The sequence below is a fragment of the Phalacrocorax aristotelis genome, chromosome 2, assembly GCF_949628215.1.
Source record: "Phalacrocorax aristotelis chromosome 2, bGulAri2.1, whole genome shotgun sequence".
Taxonomy (NCBI): domain Eukaryota; kingdom Metazoa; phylum Chordata; class Aves; order Suliformes; family Phalacrocoracidae; genus Phalacrocorax; species Phalacrocorax aristotelis.
The window spans coordinates 127,424,172-127,445,585 of NC_134277.1; the positions used below are offsets into that span (position 1 = coordinate 127,424,172).

At 41.6% G+C, this 21,414-nt stretch overlaps 2 long non-coding RNA genes across 3 annotated transcripts; one reads left to right on the forward strand and one right to left on the reverse strand.

The window, feature by feature from the left end:
• The first annotated feature begins 402 nt into the window (after window positions 1-402).
• LOC142053436 (uncharacterized) lies at window positions 403-11,613 on the forward strand. 2 transcript variants are annotated; one of them, XR_012659218.1, is made up of 3 exons: window positions 403-554; window positions 7,388-7,918; window positions 9,771-11,613. It is a non-coding gene; the product is annotated as an uncharacterized LOC142053436 (long non-coding RNA). The 2 variants fall into 2 exon arrangements; XR_012659219.1 differs by having other exon boundaries at window positions 7,388-7,432.
• Window positions 11,614-14,101: 2,488 nt separating this feature from the next.
• Window positions 14,102-20,652, reverse strand: LOC142053439 (uncharacterized). Its single transcript, XR_012659221.1, has 3 exons — window positions 20,592-20,652; window positions 14,500-14,586; window positions 14,102-14,395 (listed from the first exon to the last, which is right to left on the reverse strand). It is a non-coding gene; the product is annotated as an uncharacterized LOC142053439 (long non-coding RNA).
• Window positions 20,653-21,414: the final 762 nt, after the last annotated feature.

Consider the following 21,414-nt stretch of genomic DNA (forward strand, 5'->3'; position numbering starts at 1 on the left):
GATCAACTTCAAACAGCTCCATTAAAAATAAAAATCCTTTCACACACTGACTATGAAATCTTTGCCCCAAACGCCCCAGTTTTCCATGCAGTAAGTTATCCAGTGGCTCTAGTATTTTATCAGTGTTCTGCAATACATCCATATACAGCAGTTTTATATGAAAAAAAGGTGGGGGGGGGGAGGGAAGGCATGGGAAGGCATCAGAGAAGACTTCTTCGCTAAAAATTAGAGTTTGATATAAGCCTGCTTTTATTTTTTCCCATAAGATTTTGTATTTCACAGTCTCCACCCTCCTGTTTAAGAAACTGTAAACAGGCATTTTCTGGGTTACACTGAAACATGGGAGTCTTAAATATCTCTTCAGCTGCTTCCTAATGTTTGTTCCACAGGAAGGGAGTTAGTTCGTAGCATAGTGTGCTTTGTTGTACCTGCATCAGCAAAGCAGATAAGCTCAGCCTCTCTTCATCTGGAAAAGGGGCAGAGGAAGAGAACCAGGAGACAGTGCGGTACTTAAGGATTATTGTGAAGATTTCAGGGAACAAGACAACAGTCAGGTAAGCAGAAAGGGCCGTCTACTAGTCATGTTCCTGTGCTGCTTCCCAAACTGCTCAACTGTGTGTAAGTACTTTCTCCAAAATAGCTTTTTTTTGGCTCCCAGCTGTGGGTTGGTATTTCTCACAGCAAACTGAAATTCTCCTAAATTCTTTTATTATCGTTCCTGCTTAGCTATTAAAATCTCATTTTGGCACTGAAAAGCTCTGTCTTGGGTATGTTAACATACATTCAAGCCCTGGGTATTCCCTTCATGCAGAAGATGGCCCATCTCCAGCAGTTCTACCTGACAGCGCTTGGGCTGGTGTCATACTGAAGGAGCCAGCAGGGCTTTTTGCTGAAAACCTGGCTACCTATATACTTTGATTAAACAACAGTTCATTCCAGAGAGACCTCATCATATGGAAGGGCAGGCTCCTCCTGAGACCCTGTGTGTTTTTGGCTTTGGCAGATTCCTCTTTGGAATTCAGGGAGACAGAAGATACTTTTCAGATTGAAAGACATAATTTATAGGGTTTGGGGACTTTTCCTGGACTGCCTGCATTAGCAATAAGTAGAAGGCCTGCAGCTATAAGACTGATGGCACTAAATCAAAGCACCCACAAAGCTTCTAAAAGTACAATTCTTCTGTGAGCTTCCCGTGAGCACTTTCTCCCCTACCCTCAAGCTTCTTTCAGCATCTCTGTTTGGGGCTGAGCTTTTGGCACAGTTATTGACACACAGCTGTGTCAAGTTGCAAATTGTGAACTAAAACTGTGGAAATACAAAATTAAAAGCTTGTTTATTACAGAGCTTCTTTGCTAGCATAGGGCATTGAAGCAAGTTGTCCTGTGACAGGAGAGCTAGTGCTTTTTCAGCGTCACTGGGAAAGTGAAATCCATGCCAAGCAACACAGTGCATCAAGCCCAGGAAGCTGCAGAAAAACTTCTCCTTTCATAGTTAAAATCCCAAACACTCTACAAAATCCCTGTGGCGTGTTGTTTTAAATGAGGTACTGCAAGAGTAGCAAAGAAAAGTGGGCATGCTCTACTAATGAGGGCAAATCGTGCCAGCCCTTTACAAAGAATAGCGTGTTTCCACCCACATCAAACCAGCTTTGCTTGATAGATGTGGAAAGAGAGGGAAGAAAGGCTACAGCACTCTGTGCTGGTTTTGGCTGCAATAGAGTTAAATTTCTTCATAGTAGCTAGTCTGGGGCTACATTTTGGATTTATGCTGGAAAGTGCTGATAACACAGGGATGTTTTAGCTACTGCTGAGCAGCGCTTACACAGAGCCAAGGCCTTTTCTGCCCCTCACCCCACCCCACCAGCGAGCGGGCTGGGGGTGCACAAGAGGCTGGGAGGGGACACAGCTGGGACAGCTGACCCCAACTGACCAAAGGGATATTCCACACCATATGACGTCATGCTCTGTATATAAACTGTGGGGAGTTGGCCAGGGGGCAGCGATCACTGCATGGGGACTGGCTGGGTGTCGGTCAGCAAGTGGTGAGCGGTTGCACCACTTGTTTTCCTGGGTTTTGTTTCTCTCTCTCTCATTGTTTTCCTTTTCATTACTATTTATTATTATTATTGTCGTTGCTGCTGCTGCTGCTGTTGTTGTTGTTATTTTATTTCAATTATTAAACTGTTCTTATCTCAATCCACTAGTTTTCTTATTTTTGCTCCTCAGATTCTCTCCCCCTCTCCACCAGGGGAGGATGAGTGAGCGGCTGTGTGGTGCTTGGTTGCCGGCTGCGGTTAAACCATGACACACTGTTTATGCCTTTCTACTCACCTCGGACTGGCATCTTGTAGAGGCTGTGGATCATACTGGGTCTGTTCTTGCCCTCATTGAAAAACGACAATGTTTTGTGTGAGAGTTGGATTGCCTAGGGGTAAAATGGCAGTGTTCAGATTTTCTCCACACATAACATGGTCTTAGTTTACATCGCGGTTCACTTTAACAGCAACATGATTAGCAACAATAACGTTGTTCATTAGGTTCAGGAGTTAAGAAACCCTTTGTTGTGAATGATAATATTTTAGAATTACTATTTCGGGATATTTATATGCAGATTCAGACAGTGCTGCAGTCTGAATGGAGAGCATCCATTTGGCGGATTCCAGCTTATCAGTAGTTTTGTGACTCTAATAGCATTCAATTAAAGCAGAATTTTTTTCTAGTATTAGGCCTTTTTTCATAAGTACTTCCTCTGGTAATTTAATAAATCATTCCTTATATCCTTGTGTTTATATTCCCATATAAACTGCATCCATCAGAGTTGATGATAGTGCAACAGTGCATGCTGTAACTTCCAAAGAGCTGGCATCTCACACCCTGATTAGCAGAAATGTATCTAGAAGTTATAAGTGCCTTTCTAAAGATATGTACAACATCTTCCTGTGACTTATTCACTTCCTGTTTTCCTTCAAAAGCAGCTGAAAGAGGCACTCTGCACCTGCTTTCTCCTTGTACTGACATCTGTTTCTAAATGAGAAAGGAGGCAATGAATGTTAAGCTGAAGGGACTTATTTTATTTATGATTGCAAAGATTCTTGGCTTGAAAAATCAGTTCAGTTCCAGTGCCTTTCACCTTCCATGCTAAGCAGGGAGACAAAGAGAGCATTCACAGAAACAACACATGTGACATGGGGTAGTCTAATGGCATTAGAACAGTTCAGTGAAGCATTAATTAATTTACAGTGATGACAGCACAACAGTGCTAGGATCTAATCTGCTCTGTGGTAAGTGGTTTTCATAAGAAACCTCAAACACAAATAGCCAGTCAGGACTCTTAACTAAAATCTTCTGTTTTCTGACAAAACATGATCAACTATTTTTCTTTTGAAACCAGTAGACGTTCCCTTGCTTGCAGCATCGCTGGTGTTTCTCCAGTCCATGTCATCTCTCAGGCAGTTCTCACCAAGCTCAGATGAGACTTCAGCATCTGATATTTCAAATACATTTTTGCCAATAATCTCCTGTGCTTCATGACGCTAGCCTCAGCAGCTTGGAACTGAGGTCCAGAAAAAAGCCCTGCACAGAGAATTAGGTAGTATGATCTTGTCCATAATCCATACCTGTAATCAAACTTTATATTCATATCCTTTCCTTCACCATCATACCTCCTTGCTGTCACTCTTCTGTGCCTACTGTGTTTGGGTGAGGTGGACATATAAGGTGTTAAATCAGATATCAGCAAGGATCTTGAGACGAGGAAAGATGTGAGCACTGGTTGTTTACACAAGATCTTATCCTGCCTCACTGACATCAAAAAGGTTATTACCATTGACTTAAATGTGCATGGTGATGGAAACAGCAACCTCTGCTGGACTGCCCATTTCCAGAATCCTAGAGAGGAAGGTGTTGGCATTGAGGAGATAAATATGTGGGGGAGCTTCTCTTCACATTCTGCCAGGAAGGGTGGTTACACATTCGTATCCACAAAATTATTCACAGGGTTTGTAATTTCATTGTAGACATTCCCCCATAAGCAGAACTAGGAGTTCTGTACTTGAAGTAAAGTGAAGCAAAGTAAAAGTACTTCCAGTATTTCTTAAATGACTGTGTTCTTAAATATATCCCATGACATTGCCCTGAAGAAATAGGTGTTCTTCCAAATGCTACAAAGATACATATTCTAAATCACATTCTCACTTCCCAGGAAAATGGGAAATGAAACTATACTGGAAACAGGCAAGGAGACCAAAGAGGAGGAAAAGTGCCCATCTCTGTAAGTTTTCGGGGATCTGCCAAATCTCACTGAAAATGGATTTCAGTTACTTAGATGAAGGCAGGCTGGAGTGGGAAAAGATGACAGTACGTGGAGAAACACTGCAGTCTGTGGTGCTCCTACATCATGGATAAATAAAATGAAGCTTGCCTTACTTTAATTTTCTCCAGTACTAATACCACTGAAACCAAGCAGTGTGCGTGCAGTGCAGACCAGCTAATTGCAGAAACACCCAAAGGTCTGGGAAGACTGATATAGCACAGCAAAAGCCTTTGTGATCAGTACCCAAGTCAGCAAGGCCAAAGGTAAGTTTCATAGCAGCTAGAGTTTAGTAGTACACCAGTAAGATGTATGACTGTGCTCCAGATGCACTGTAGCAGTTTTCTTACTAAAACAAAAAAAAAAGTGGCTCTAAGGACATTGTCATGAGAGAGGAACTACAGAAGCAAAGCAGAACAGAAGCGCATCCACAGAGCTTTTATTTACTCCCCAGACTGCTTGTCAATTGATTTCAGTGGGCCTTGTCATGTAAGCAGGGATTGCTGGGAGAAGACAAATCTGTCCTTTTTCTATCAGAAATGCTTTGAGAATCAGATTTACCAAAAAAAAAACCAAAAAAGATTATATAGGATCAATTGCCTTCATTATCTGTATTTTAGTAATATTATTAGCTCTAAATCAGAGGACAGTTTCATATGGAACTACATTCTTATTAATATCACAACATCCTCATCCCCTCACCAGTTATCATGTTCATTCATCATATGCTGGAAATTGTAATAAAATTATCTAACTGGAGACTAATGGCATGGCTGAATCTTTCACTTTTTTGTATGTTCTGTTAGCTCATTTTTATCTTCCTTTGTTTTTTAAAATTTTTTGTCGTCAAATTGTATTGCAGAGCACAGAATGTTTTTCTGGTCTTTACCATGTCTCATACATTAAAAATGCATTAGGGAAGATATCAACTACCTCGATGTTCTCTTTCCCTCATAGCCACTGTAAATAAGACTCAGTAATGCATTAGTCCTAAACAGAGTAAGTGGTGGTTCCTCATTTATTAAAAATTAAGGCCAAAACTTACTATTAAAAGGATAATGTAGAAAAAAAGTATTGTTTGCTCCATATGCTTGATGTTCAAAATAATTCTTGATGATAGTAGTCATAACAGTAATAGGAAGCTGAAGGAAAAAATAAAATGACCTTGTCTAATTCAAACCTGGGAAGAAAATGAGTTTTCCTGAACAACCAAAAACTGCTTTCAGAAGTGTTTTTATCTCTGTGGAATTGGTGCAAAAGTCATGCTGTTACATATTCCTTCTGTTCAGTACCTAAAATGCTGGGGGAGATATTTTTTCACACATATTCCCAGCCCTGCTCTATTCCCTTTGTGCTTTGTGGGATCAGCACAAAAGGTCTAGAAAGTAGGCTGGAAAAATCAGCTGTGGGTTCTCCTTGAGAGAAGGGCTCTCCAGCTGCTGCAGTGCCAGCACAGCCAGCTGTCCCCACCAGCAGCTCGCTCCTCCTGTCCAGCACACTGGGCGGACCAAGGTCATGATGCTCACTGTGCTCCTTACCTGGGGATGGGACAACCCAGCCCCTAAGGACTGCAGCTGGTGAGGAGTGGCAAAGTGTCCACCATCTTCCCCAGATCAGGTGCCAAAAGGTCCCTTCTGTCTCCCTGTTTGGATGTCAGGATGCTGCATGCACCTACATCCCACAGGTTTATAGAGCAATTCTTTCCAACAGAACTTATTAACAGCAGCCGAGAATGACTAACCATGCCTGTAGCATGGGGCTTCCTACAGAGAAGGAAGCTTTTAATTATATAATTTTTAGAATTACAAAAGCAATTATTTCACAGAATGGCTGAGGTTGAAAAGCACCTCTAGAGAAGATCTAGTCCAAATGCCCTGCTCAGTGCAGGGTCTTTACCTGACCTTGCTCAGGATTGCTCAAGGCCATGTCCCATTAGGTTTTGAGTATCTCCAAGGATGGAGACTCTCTGGGCAACCTGTGCCAGTATTTAACCACCTCCAGAGTAGAAAAGGTTTTTTTTCTAATGTGTAAGTGGAATTTCCTGTATTTGAATTGCCCTATTGCCTCTTGTCCTTTCACAGGGCACCACTGAAAAGAGCATGGCTCCATCCTCTCTACTCTCCTCTGGTATTTATTCACATTGATGAGATCCTCCTGAGCCTTCTCTTCTGGCTGAACAGTCCTAGCTCTCAACCTTTCCTCATAGGAGGGACGCTCTAGTCTCTTAATCATCTTCATGTCCCTATGCTGGACTCTATCCAGTATGTCTACGTCTCTCATGTACTGGGGAGCCCAGAACTGGACACTACTCCCGGTGTGGCCTCACTAGTACTGAGCAGAGGGACAGGATCATCTCTCTTAGCCTGCTGAAAACAATCCTCCTAATGCAGCCCTGGGGCTGTTGGCTTTCTTCATTTCTGGCCCGTGTTTAGCCTGGTGTTCACTAGGACCCCCAGGTCCTTTTTGTTAAAGATGCTCTCCAGCTGGTTGAACCCACCACTTGGTACCTGGCGTTGTTCTTCTCCAGGGGCAGACCTTAGCATTTCCCTCTGTTGAATTTCACGAGGTTCCTGTCAGCCATTTCTCCAGCCTGTTGAAGTCCCTCTGGATGGCAGCAGAAACATCTGGTGAAGCAGCCACTCCTCCCTGTTTTGTATCATCTGCAAATCTACTGAGGGTGTACCCTGTCCCACCAACATACCATAAAGCAACTTATGAAGATGTTAAACAGTGTTGGTCCCAGTGTCAACCCCCTGTGTACACCTCTGGTGTTTGGCCTCCAGATGGACTTTTTATGGCTCATCACAATCCTTTCAGCCCAGCAGTTCAGCCAGTTTTCAGTCCAGCTCACTGTCCTTTTACCCAGACTGTACTTTGTCAGTTTTCCAGTGAAGATGTTAAGGCAGACAGTGTCAAAAACCTTGCTAAACTCAAGATAAACTACATCTACTGCTCTCCCCTTATGCACCATGCAAGTCATCTTGTCATTGAAGGCTACCAGACTGGTCAAGAATGATTTTCCCTTCCTAGACCCATGCTGACTACTCCTAATAACCTCTTGTACTTCATGTGTTTGCAGGTGGCAGCCAGGATTAGTTGCTCCATCTCCTCCCCAAGGACTGAGGTAAGACTGACCTGCCTGTAGTCCCTTCTTGAAGAAAGGAGCAGCATTTGCATTCTTCTAGTCCTCAGGAAACTTCCCTGATTGCCATGGCCTTTCAAAGATTATTGAGAGTGGATTTGCAGTGACATAGGCCAGCTCCCTCAGCCCTTGTGGTTGCATCCCATCAGGTCCCATGGACTTGCGTGTGTCCAAGTTGTTTAAGTGTTCCCTAACCTGGTCCTCCTCCAACAATAGTAATTCTTCCTTGTTTCAGATATTCCTGTAGGTCTCAGGGGCCTGGGATTCCCAAAGTTCAGTTTTGACAGTAATGACCAATGAGAAAAGGGTATTGAGAGGCTGTGGAGTCTCCTTTTCTGGATATATTCAAAACCCACCTGGATGTGTTCCTGTGTACCCTGCTCTAGGTGTGCCTGCACAAGCAAGGAGGTTGGATGTGGTCTCCAGAGGTCCCTTCCAACCCCTACCATTCTGTCATTCTGTGATTCTGTGAGTACATTGGCCTTTTCTGTGTCCTCTGTCACCAGGTGCCCTGACTCATTTAACAGTGGGCACACATTTTCCCTAGTCTCTCTTTTGCTGTTGATGTACCTATAGAAACCTCTCTCTTGTCTTTCACATCCCTCACCAGATTCAACTCCAGGCAGGCTTTGGCTTTCCTAAGTGGATCCCTGCATCCTTGGCCAGTGTCTCTATATTTCTCTATATCACCTAACCCTACTTCCACCTCTCAAATGTCTCTTTTTCTATCTTTGAGTTTTGTCAAAAGCTTCTTGTTCATCCATGCAGGCCTCCTGCCACCTTTGCTTGACTTCTGGCATGTGGGGATGGACTACTCTTGGGTCTGGAGGAGGTGATCCTTGAAAATCAGCCAGCTCTCCTCCTCTCTTCTTCAGAATGGTCTCACATGGGATTCTTCCAAGCAGGCCCCTGAACAGGCCAAAGTTTGCTTTCCTGATATCCAGGGTTGTTAACCTGCTGTTTGCGTTCTCTCAGTATCCTGAGCTCAACTTCCCATGGTCAAGGTGGCCAGGGATGTCCCTGACCTTCACATTTCCAACCAGTTCTTCTTTGTTTGTAAAAATCAGGTCCTACAGAGCATCTCCCTTCTTCATTTCCTCAACCCCCTTTGTCAGAAAATTGTCATCAGTGCACTCCAGACACCTCCTGGATTGCTTTTGCCCTGCTGTGTTGCCCCACCAAAAGATATCAGGGTTGATAAAGGCTTGTGTGAAGACCTGGGCCAGAGAACATGAAATTTCTTCCAGTTGTCTGAAGGAGGCCTGATCTGCTTATTCTACCTGATCAGGCAGACTGAAGCAGACACCCACACCAATGTCATCCATGTTGGTCTGCCAGCCAGCCCAGACCGATAAGCTCTCAGCTGGCTCATGGCAGAGCTCCATGCATCCCTGCTTCTCTCCAAAATACTGGGCACCTCTCCCTCCTCACCATCCCATCCTGTCCTTCCCAAAGAGTCTGTATCCAGCCATTGCAGCACTCCAATTGTATGAGTGGGATTTGCCCATTAATCAGAGATTTCTAAATTGTAGGCTCCATCTACTGAAGAATTCAAAGGTGGGAGTTTTTCATTTTTATTTCTTTTCCAAACAATTGGCAACAAACAGAAAGTCCATTTCTCAGTACCATTGCAAAGTGCACGTGTTATGGTCAAATATTTCCTATGCTGCTGTCACTTTTGTAACAAATAAATATTTCTATCAAATGGTTCGTATCAACAAAATTAAACAGAAATAATAAATGGCTTGCTAATATTTTTCTGTGAGCCAGTTTTTAAATGGGTCACATTGTTCTTCTCTTTACTAGCAACCTAAAATAGAAGTTATTATAACAACAGTGGTTTGCACATAATAGAATATTATGTGAAATTGAGTTTGGTAATGTTTTTCCTTGAAAATTAAGGCTATAGTAGTTTAGTTACTGAAAATTATCATAGTTTGCCTTTTATTTTTCTATCTAAAAGCAATATTCTTGATAGTAAAAATTGCAGTTGGAGTTCTGAGTAGAGAAAATTATATCTTGGTTCAGGCAATAAGGAAAATGAATGTTTAGGTTGAGAGCATAGTATTATTGAGGCATCTTTTCCCTTCATGGGCCAAATTCTCTGCTGGAATATTTGATGCAGTTCCACAGACCTTGGTGGGACTGCACCAATTTGTGTTACAGCAAATACAGGACTTTTTTGTTGTTGTTAAAACTGAACTAAGTTATAAAAGTAAGGATAGAATTTAAGAAAAAAGCATTGACAGCTTTTTATTTCACAAAACTTGGATTTGAGAAGCTATTTACAAAAATCAAACTGTGATCCATTTCTTCCTAGAGTGTCTTGCAGATGTGCGGTTGCAGCTCTTCAATACCAAGGCAAATATGAGCTACCCACAAACACCAGCGAAAAGTCAGGCACATGCAGCCCACCCAAGGCACACGGGGCCATCCAAGAGTCACCAGCACCTCCGAGGGAGGGGTTTTTTACACACATTGTGAAACACGCTGGGAAAATGGAAATTCAAATGTGCACATGGTACAAGTCATTCTGCCCAGCTCAGATTTGTGCATTATTGCACTGTTGGTGAGGATTGTGTTCAGGCAATGCCAAATAGGGCTGTACAGAATTCCTCCTCAGAAAACAGATTTCCCCTCTATCATGTAAGCGGCTTCTGCTCCCACTCAGCTCTCAGTTCAGGATTAAAGGGCATCTCAGGGCTCCATTTTGGTGGCTCTAAGTTAAAGTAGGGCTAGGATGGTCAAAATAATTTGCAACCCTTAAAAATATAATAAGAGAAAATAAAGAGGTCTTTCCACCACCTGCCGAGGAGATTGGAAGTGCAGGAGAGAACAGACCCAAGTACAAGGTCCTGACTATGCCAGGCACCATGTGTTAGACTCTTCAGGGATTTCTTCAGAGAGGTGAACTTCACTTGCACTGAGATCAATGAAAACCTGCACATTGAATCTGTTTCTCATAAAAAAAATACCTCTGAGTCTCTCCAGTGTGCAAGCCAGTACTGTCTGAAAGTCACAGGGAAATGAAGGGCTGAAAGGCTAAGAATTTCATGCTTCTTTTTCTTTTTATATACTCTTTATTCACACAGATCCTATGGGAAGCATAGGGCTTCAGCACAGGGACAGCCAGAAAGATTCAGGGCTGTTAATTTAGTAGCTTGTTTAAATCCCAAGGTAAACCAGTTGTGCTAAATTAATCTATGAACCCTCACGTCAGATCTAGAGCCTCTGAGCAGTACAGATATTTTGAGATGAACTAATTGTGGTTGAGAGACAGGAAAGTATGAGCACAAGCTATACTGTGTGCTGCAGTGGGGTTAGCGCACAGCGCAGTGCAAAAAGCTGACACGGGCAACACAGCCAGAACACCAGAGATCAAAGACATCCAGGCATTTCTAAAAATTAGTTGCTGGAATAATCACAGGTTTGAAATGCTTGCTAGGAAACTGAGGAAGATGTGCAGTGCAAAAACGGGAGTTTCTGGAAGTGGTGGAGATTGGAAAGAGCAGGGGAGACTACTGCTGACAGTTAATAGATTAATAAAGAGCTGTCTCTCATGGGAGTTTTTTCAGCTCTTAAGCAGGAATCAGAGGCACCCCAGCTAGTTTGTTTTCTAAACTCAGGCAGGACCGGTTAACAGTACTTCCTCTCACCGAAGTGAATTAGAGAATACAGGTACTGCCATCATTAGCATCATATTGGAAAGCAGGGGACAGGTCTTGACAAATCGCAGGTGAAGGCTGCACCGTGGAGCCGAGCGAGAGCAGTGTTTGGGGTAACCCAAGGCTTCTTCTGGACAATGCTCTTCTGTGAGCCCAGCGCTGGCAGATGCTGTGAGATGGATGCACTACGTCCATCCCCACCCCACATCTAGCCTAACATCAGTGCTATGAAAGCACATACAAATTGTCATGGTATTGTCAATTTAATTGCTACAACCAAACAAGAAGGGAATAAAGAAGACTTCCAATGTGCTGCTGGTAAATGTGGAATTTGTAGTATGTTGGTATATCCACCTTCATTGGGTGGATGACATTTATGAACTGAAATTGACTTTTTTTTATAAATTAATGAGATTGCACTTTTGGTTTTACCCCTCTGCATGAATGGTGGAAAATACTTTTTAAATACTATGCTGCAGACAGAAAATAAAATTAATAAGCATTTTGCGGTTTGTGACTCCTTCAAGATGTGATTGATTGTTGTCCCATTGTTGGAGGTCAACCTCTGCCATAGAAGCCTCCAAATAATCTTCAGCTGCATTTCCTAAACCATTAATAGGATGGACAAGGCTAAGATAACAATGCACTATTTATTTCCCAAAAGCAGCTGACAGGAGGAAATGGATACCAAATGAATTAACTCATTAGAACTGCACAGCACATTTGGAAATTCAAAACAGACTGCCTGGAATGATTTAAATCTAGCACGAGGTTAATGTCAGTCCCTTCCTTAGGTGTGTCAGTGTTGTAATCTAGTGCTCCAGTTTTAGACAAGTTGATGGGTGCACCCCATGGGACTTGCGTGTTAGGGTGAGCCTGGACTTAATTAATTACATGACTAGAATACCACCTATCACGGCCACACACACAGGTTGTACAAGGGCTACATTCGCGTGCGTGGACACACACATGCAACACACAGGCATACCAACACTTTCTAATACAAACAAAAGTTTCTATTATTTGCTTGTTGAGAGGAATTGTTTAAAATAGCAGGTATCTTATAGGCTGTAAATACATTCTGTCTTTAGGAAGCTGCATCTAGATCCAGGGTTAAAACTTGGCAATCATGTCAAGGGAGCAGGGTTTCTCTCATACCTGATACATAATCAACAGAGAATTTCTCAGAAATCGGGTTTTACTATTTGTCAGCCACAAGCTGTCAACCAAGCCTGTTGTCTCCTGGTAAACTTCCACCTGTGTCTCTTTCAAAGTTACAGGAGTATGTTTTTAGAAAATTGTGGAGCTTTATTCAGCATACCAGACTCCATTACAGCAAAATACGTACATTTATAGCTGTCATTAATAGGGTATATTTAAGAGCTTTAGTTGCTCTTTATCCTTCATGGTGTAATAAGCCATAATTAAAGGAGTCAGGGACTGTATTACAGAAACATTTGCCACCACATATGTAGCACAAAGGTTACTGTACAAAGAGACAACTGGCAGCCAAAGCAGTTCAGAATATTTCTTCACATATACATGGCAAAGGCATGATAGCACTTTTCATTAAAAAAAAAAAAAGTCTAACACGAGACCGTGATAAATCACTGTATCTGAAAATGGCTCAAACTTGATTAGTGCGTGCAGATAACGGGGAGTAGGCGACACCATAAAAATGGTTTTGTTGATGGATATCCAAGGAGTCCACATACACGGTCTGTGACCAGCAGCTGTAAAAAGATTTTTTGGTGCAGAAATCACTTGGAACAAGGGTCACCCCAAAACAAAAGCAATTCAAGCAGCCTATCTGAGAGGGAGATAAGGAAGAAAGGAGGAAGGCTTATTTCATCTTCTGCACTGCCCATCATTTTTATATCATACCAGATTGTGAAATATGCCATAGCAGGGATGGTGAAGCATTGGTAGATCAGGAAAGGGCCATCTTCATTAGCACTGTCTGCTGCACGATGTGTGCTCTTGGATGTCTGAGGTGGAAAGATCACAGCCACAGACTTCACAGCGTCTCTATCCGGCTTCAGACTACACCCACCCTTGATTATCCAGGGTTATGAGGAAGAGAGGTTAAATGCTTTCATATGAAGTCTGTGTTTATCCTGATGGCATATAAAGAATCCAGTTAAAACCACATTAAGTAGATCCCTCATAAGAATGACATTGTTACTGTGCAGTACAGATTAAATTAGAATTCCATGAATTAGTGATCTGATTTCATTTTGCGATGATGTTTTACAATGTGTAGTGTCCAACAACATATAATTATTATTCTATTATTTATATAATTATTATATTATTATAATATATATAATATATTATATATTATATAATAATTATTATATATAATTATTATTTATATAATATATTATATTATTATTTAGAATTATTATTCTAAAGAGAGCACATGAAGATTTACAATATATAATGATGTGTTATGTCTTTGGTGCTCAAACTCTTGTTCCTTAGTTTGCATGTAAACCATGGTGATACAAACTGGCTTGGTATAAGGCACAAGACTTTTTCTCATCTCAAAAAAAAATCAGCTGTGCTTGAGTGAGGTAAAATTACAAAGGTAAGGGCACAATTACTTTAGTTCAAGGGACTGTGTCATATGGTCACAACCCTTCTTCTCCTTGAGTAACTGGACTTATTGTGACTTATTGTAACTGGACTTATTGTGATATTCCAATAATCTTCAGAGAACTATTGAAAATCCCTTTTTTAAACTGTATTGGTCTCCCTCCTGTAACTGAATTCACACACACACACATAGGCACGCACACTTTTAACCTTTTTCATTATGCACCAAAGGCTTTAGCAGAGCCCCAGGTCACAGCAGTTCTGAAATCAAACATGTTGGTGTTTTGCATAAGCTATCTTGCAAATTCTTGCAGAACAGGTGTGCAATCCCAATTCAAGGCAGGCTCCATGCAACCTGCCAGCTCTGCATACAAATTGAGAGCCCAGATCAGATACAATCCTCTTCCTTTATTTTGTTCTGGCTTAAAAAAGCTTTCTGAGATCAACCTCATCCATGCAAATGTCCCAAAGAGAAATGCTAGATTTAGCTGACAGATGCATAAAAACTCATGTTGTCACAGAATTCCCCAGTGTCTACTCAGCACCAGATGTCAAAGAATGCAAATCTGCAGCTGGGTCTGGTGTTCATTTGTGCTCCAAATTCCCTCCTTCACAGCTGTTGTTTTCCACTTCCATCTACAGAGAGCCAAATTTTCAGAAGCAGGAGACAGACCATGGCTCCCTATATTGATGTGAAAATAAATGTTTCTTTATTTGCCTGGAAAACACCTGTTTGATTTGAATAATAGGGTATTTGTGAGGGCATATTTGAGTACATTCACCCACCAGTATTGAAAACAACCTTGCTCATCTTCCAAACACAATCTCTTTTCAACAAGAGTTCTCTGGAACCAGCATTGTCTTTCCAAATACCTGTATGGAAGGACAGAATAGGATTTTCATCCTTGCTTAGGCTGCCTGAGCACCGCAGAAATAATAATCATAACCACAGTAATACAAAACAGAAGACAAAATCACGAGGAAATGCAGAGCAGTGTTTCTCCAATTATCGGCGGGAGGGGGCTTTGCTGGCCATCCTATGTACCCCTCAGGAAAGGAAGCTTTAGCCTGGCACTATAATGACTGTTTTAAACTTTTTTGCGCCCTTGTGTAGATATTACCAGCCTGCACAGCTTTTGCAATGTAGCTGGTGAGTGCCATTAAAATACTATGTCTGCAAGAGCTGAATTTATGTGACTTTTCCCTTTTTTTTTCTATCAAAATGGGTGGAAAATCTGAAACAACAGGTAAGGGTGACTACAACAGTCCATATTCATTTTCCTGAGCTACCTTTAAATCAATTCAGACTTCCATGGTTCACCTGCAGTGGCCTGAAGTGTAGTATAGACTTCATTTTCTTAAATGAAGAGAAAATGCGTATGGAGCTGTTTTCTTTCCCCTACTTATGTCATGATCTTCAATTCACAGAGTCCTCAGTTTTACAGATAGTTGTCATAATCTAACCAAATATCTGTTTCCTCACACCTCTGATTTTCAGCCAAATGTGAGAAAGTTGGCTTCACCTAAGGCTGAGACACATTACTGTGTTTAAAAGGGATGTCTTACGTGATGGGAGAAGAAAGTACTCAAAACACATGTTCAAATTTCAATAAAAAGTCCAAATTGGACAATTGCATATAAATACCTGATTTTTAAGGAAAGCATAACATGCACTTTACCATTGCAACATGCCTTCTACCAGCCTCCATTAGTTTCCCAGAGTGTTTGTCTTTTCCCAAATTGTGTTTATTGCCTTCAGCTAGATGGGGATATTTTTGTCTTGGTTTTATGCCCCTGAATGTTTCAATGCCTGTGCCAAGTGCAATTCGCCTAACACCGTCTCCCCAGCTTCACTGAGACCTAAGGTGGTAAACCCATGCTATGAATAGCTGTGGTGTACAGATTTCTCATCCAGTGCCTGTAAATGGTATAAACCAGCCTCACTAGAATTACCATACAATTCTTTAAGCCCTGACCTGGCTTGCGTGCAGCTACCCCAGTTCTTTCTACAGCCTTGCTACCTGGTACCTCCAGCTCTGGCCCTCGGGCAAGCAGAGCCAGGTCGGGTACCTCCATCTGCCATATGAATCTTCACATTGCCAGCAAGAATGAATCAGATGATAAACAAATCTGGCCACAAATTACTGAAAGTCTGACTCCTTCTAATGTTGCATACATTAATGCCAGAGACCTGTTTCTGTCATGAAACGTTTTAACATAACTTGAATGATAGCTATGAAATATGGAAGTGGAACAGAGGTGTAGTGAGAGTCCCCGGCTATTTCTGCATTTACTAACTGTGGCCATAGGACAGAGCAATGGTAATGAAAAAGTTAAGTATTGAAGGCACTTTTGGGCAGTCTAGCAGTGTTTATCACTACTATTATTACATACATATCCACAATATCCATTTTTCAAAGCAGACAATAGTAACAATTTAGGAAAGCAGTGACTTAAGATAAAAGTGGTGTTTGCTGGTTTTACAGCAAGCAATAGCAGAGCTACTCACCTATCAGATAAGAAGAAAGGAGGGAGAAGAGTTTAAAATACTTTGTTTGAAGTGATATGACCTGGCACAAATAGCCTTGGTGACATTTTAAGATCAAATAGTCCAAGCATCAAGTACATGTACTTCAATACATAAGGGGAAGTCATGAAAGTTCAGCCTGATCTGTCCAAGCAAAGGATCTAGTGCCCAGGGTGACAGAGACTTTTATTTAATTCTGAGTTCCTGAAGTTAATCCTGCATATTTTTACAAGTATCACCAGGTTGTATTTACTTATCTATTTGACTTCAAGTATTTTCTAGTGATAATATTCTATTGAAGTGTTTCATACAGTAATTAAAAATTCATTTACCAAGCTTCATTTTTAGATTAGTGACTGTTTTCCTGAAAGAATGGAAGGCAATTGCTACCAAGGCAAAAGTAAGTATTTCTGAAATTGATAAAGAGATACATGCTCAGAAATTTTTTAAAAAATAACTATACTTAAATGTGATAGTCAGTAAAAGGAACATTAAAAATGTTGAACAAATACTAAAGAAAGAGAAAGCACTGAGAAAGGTAGGGAAGTCAGGGAGATTATCAAGTGGCCTACACCATCAAAAATACATTCAATCAGACACTACAAGACGTTGAGACCCAAGCTCAATCACCAATGATGCAGAAAAGGCAGAGGTCCTCAACATCTTCTTCACCTCTGTCTTTACCAGCACTGTAGGGTCCCAAGCTTTGGGAACAAAATTGCTGATTGAACCAAACACTGACCCACCATCAGTGAAGGAAGAGTTAGTATATGAATTACTACAGGAGCTTGACCCCCACAAATCAATGGGCCCTGACGCCATCCACCCGAGGGTGTTGAGAGAGCTGGCTGACATCATCGCAAGGGCGCTCTCCATAATCTTCGAGAAGTTGTGGAGAACAGGGGATGTCCCAGAGGACTGGAGGAAGGCAAATGTTACCCCTATCTACAAGAAGGCTCAAGGGAGGATCCGGGTAACTATAGGCCCATCAGCCTTACTTCAATCCCCGGGAAATTTATGGAAGAAATCCTCCTGGGGGCCACCACAAGTCAAATGAAGCACCTGATTGGGAAAAGCCAGCATGGCTTCACTAAAGGCAGATCGTGCTTGACTAACCTGGTGGCCTTCTATGACAAACTGACTTGCCTGGTTGACGTGGGGTGGGCAGTGGACACTGTTTACCTGGACTTCTCCAAGGCCTTTGATACCGTCCCCCACAGTCTCCTCCTGGAGAAATTGATGTGTTATGGCCTAGACAAGTGGTCTGTGCAGTGAGTGGGGAACTGGCTGACAGGCTGCACCCAACAGGTGGTGGTAAATAGCTCTTTCTCAAACTGGCAACCTGTCGCTAGTGGAGTCCCCCAGGGATCGATATTGGGCCCAATGTTATTCAACATCTTTATAAGTGATCTGGATAATGGCATCAAGTGTAGCCTGATGAAGTTTGCTGATGACACGAAGTTGAGTGGGGAAGTAGACACTCCAGAAGGGAGAGCTGCTCTGCAGGGAGACCTGGATAGGCTGGAAGAGTGGGCCGGCAAGAACCTTATGAAGTTCAACAAAGAGAAGTGTAAGATCATGCACCTGGGAAAACATAATCCAGGAGTGCAGCACAGCCTGGGATCCACCTGGCTGGAGAGCAGCTCTGTCGAAAGGAACCTGGGGGTCCTGGTGGACAGAAAGCTCAACATGAGTGAACAGTGTGCTGCTGCGGCCAGGAAGGCCAACAGGATGCTGGGTTGCATCAAAAAGGGCATCGCCAGCAGAGATAAAGAAGTCATTATCCCGCTCTGCTCAGCGCTTGCCAGGCCACACCTGGAGTACTGTGTACAGTTCTGGTCCCCTCTATACAAAAAGGATGTGGACAGGCTGGCAGGGGTCCAGAGAAGGGCCACCAAGATGATCAAAGGCCTGGGAAGCCTGCCGTACGAGGATAGGCTGGGAGAACTGGGTTTGTTCAGCCTTGAGAAAAGGAGGCTCAGAGGGGATCTCATCACCATGTACCAGTACTTAAGGGGCAGCTACAAAGAAGACGGAGACTCCCTTTTTACGTGGAGTCACTTGGAGAGGACAAGGGGGAATGGACACAAATTGCTCTTGGGGAGATTCCGATTAGACATCAGAGGGAAATTTTTCACATTGAGGACAGTCACCATTGGAATAATCTCCCCAGGGAAGTGGTTGACTCGGCCACATTGGACACTTTTAAGAGTCGTCTGGACAGGGTGCTGGGCCATCTTGTCTAGGCTGTGCTCTTCCCAGAAAGGTTGGACTAGATGATCCCTGAGGTCCCTTCCAACCTGTGATTCTGTGATTCTGTGAAGCTGTGAGAAGTCAGCAGGAAAACAAAGTGCTAACTTTGCCTACAGTAAAGCACAAGAGGTGCGTGAGGAGGGGATTTAAAATCTTGCCTGCGGTTGTGTTTTGGGGAAGCGTCATTCTGAGGCAAACGGGCAGGTGGGCAGCTGTTGCATAAAAAGTAACTGTGGGGAAAAGCAATGTCACCTATAAAAATCATTGGAAAAGAGGGTTAGAAGTTTCTTCCATTGCAAAGGCTTTCATTCAGAAGAAACAAATAAAGGACATTTTTGCAGCACAAAGCAGTCTGTCAAAGCCTGCCCCCTACCCCCCATGCAACAAATATCACTTCTGTTAGAAAGGAAATGTATATTTTCAGCCAGCATCGCTCTCTGGGAGTCAATGCGGTGCCAGAGATGGCCACCTCTGCAGAGCACACCGAGCCCCAGCAGGACCTGCATGAGAAACAGGGCTTGAGCATGACAGCCAGTCTGTGGAGAATCTGGCCACAAGGAACAACCATCACTGCTCATTCAACGCTCACTGTATAAAAGCAGATACCTTTGGATTAATTATATTGTATGCCTGCTTTATGTTGATTATCATAGAAATCTATCTTGGAAGCAATGTCTTCTGCCTGGAAAATAAATGTCTCTACTTTGCTTCATTGCCTAATAGCTGGAGGAGTCCATTATCGTGGGAAAACATTTTTTCCATTTACACTGACTCTTAAATATTTTATGATCATTTTCCTTTCTAGATTTCACAGTAAATAAAACAAATACATGACAGACACAAGATGTTAAATAGTCACCAATGTGTATAATTTAGTGTATACATTGAATCCTCACCTATTTCATCCTGACTTTCGATAAATTGTACTGTACACTATACTGCTTCCTTCAACTATTTTAATTTACTGTAGACTGCCAGTGCTTAGTTCAAATACCATTCAGTCTCTGTGTTATAAGTGCTTCATAGTGGGCTTCAGGTGGTACAGCTTTTAAATGATGTAGCTCTGGGACTTGGATCCTAGTGTTGGAAAGACATTTAATTATTACTTCTCTTCTGTGAGGATTGCTGCAGTGACATTTCAGTGCAGTACCTCTGCTGTTAACTCACTTTCAGTTAGTTTAGAACCAAACATTATTTTTATCAGTCTGAAAAAGATGGTAAAAGACTTTTTTATAATAATCAAATGTGATACATTCTGTAATTCTGCACATACAGCCAAAATAGCTTGTGTAATCCAGCTACGCTGGTTGAAAGCAGAGAGGAGGCGGGGACTCAAAGGCATCTTAGGGATGCACTGATTGAAAATATCCCTGAAAACTTATTTCTATAGCACTGTTTTTTTTGTCTCCTCTCTGTTTTCAGGAATCCTGATGAAAGAAGAATGGCAGGAGGATCATCAGCTGCATGGAAATGTCCAGGTAAGTACAGGGAAACTGAGCCAAGACCTCCTTAAGATGAGAGCAGGCTCTGCTTTCTATGCTGAACTGCTCCAGACTGGGTTATAGGTAACAGGCAGAGTCTTTGTTGCATATAGAAAGCACAGTGTGCATGCTTGAGCCGTACAAGTAAAGGGATGATCATTATAATAATAACAACTGAATGTTGAACTTTCAATTAAACCAAACCAAAATTTTGTAACATTGTAGGAAAAATATATCTAGGCTTATCATGGTCTATAAAATCTTGTTGTAAAATCTGGCTTGGTTTTTTCAGTCTCAAGTTGCAAACACTTAGAAAAGACATGCTTCTTACTTGCTGAAATGGAAAAAATAAAGTAGGCCCCTTTCATAAGTTTTATCTTGACTACTAAAGCAAAAAAAAAAAATTATTCTCTGTGGAAAACCTCATCTTTTCCATAAAGTGTCTCTCTCCATTTTTCTGGTGCAAAACACACATTGATATTGAACAAAATGTTTCAGGAATTCCTCCAACCTTTGTGAAACAGTTACATTTACTATTTGCAGGATATATATGACATCAATTTTCAAAGGTCAAGATATGAAATATTACATTATTACAACATATTAACTGTACCCACCGACTATCACCATCTGTACACCACTGACTAGGCATCACAGCATTAACATTTTTTTTTCTGAAAAGAAAAAAAAAAAAACAAGTCTTGAGAATACAGTCTTTTACCAAACTACCTTCTCCAAATCTTGCAAGCTTTAGAAATTTGATCTGTTTCCAAGGAGTGGTTACAAAAGAGGTGAGATTTAAGGCTGGCATCAGAGCTGGGCAAATAAGCTTTTGTGAAAAGTAAATGAACTCGGGGGGGACTGGGACTAGGGAACTTTGGATAAAATCAGCTAATAAATTCAGGCAGAAACAGGGACTGACTGGGGAGAATAAAAAGGTTGCAATATTTTAGTTTCACATTTTCCTTATTAATGAAATTCTTTATTTTGAAAGCATTAAATATTTTGTTAGGATAGCTTTTAAACAAAACATTTTACATCATGTTTTTAAGCACCACTTTTAATTACTATTTTTTTATTTGAATAAGTTAATCAAAAAGTCTTAGCCCAAAACCTTAAAAGAGCATTTTGATCTTTTGAAAAAAAAACCCAAAGTTTGGTAGGTTCCAAAATGGGCTTCCCAAAAGCCTCAGAATATATATATTTTTCCCATTCATTTAGTTTTTCCTCTGAACAAAAATGTTTGCTCTTCAGATTACTTTCTTATAGTGAAGCATAGAGTGTGTAATCTGCAGAGCTGTAGCTCGCGCTACAGTTGAATTTACTTTTTAGAACATTTTCTGAAATGTGCTTTATAGGTATATTCATTTGACCTAAATTTTACCTAAGTCCCTGAGCCTGTTGTCTGCTATTGGCCCACCCTAGGCCTTCAGAGAAGCC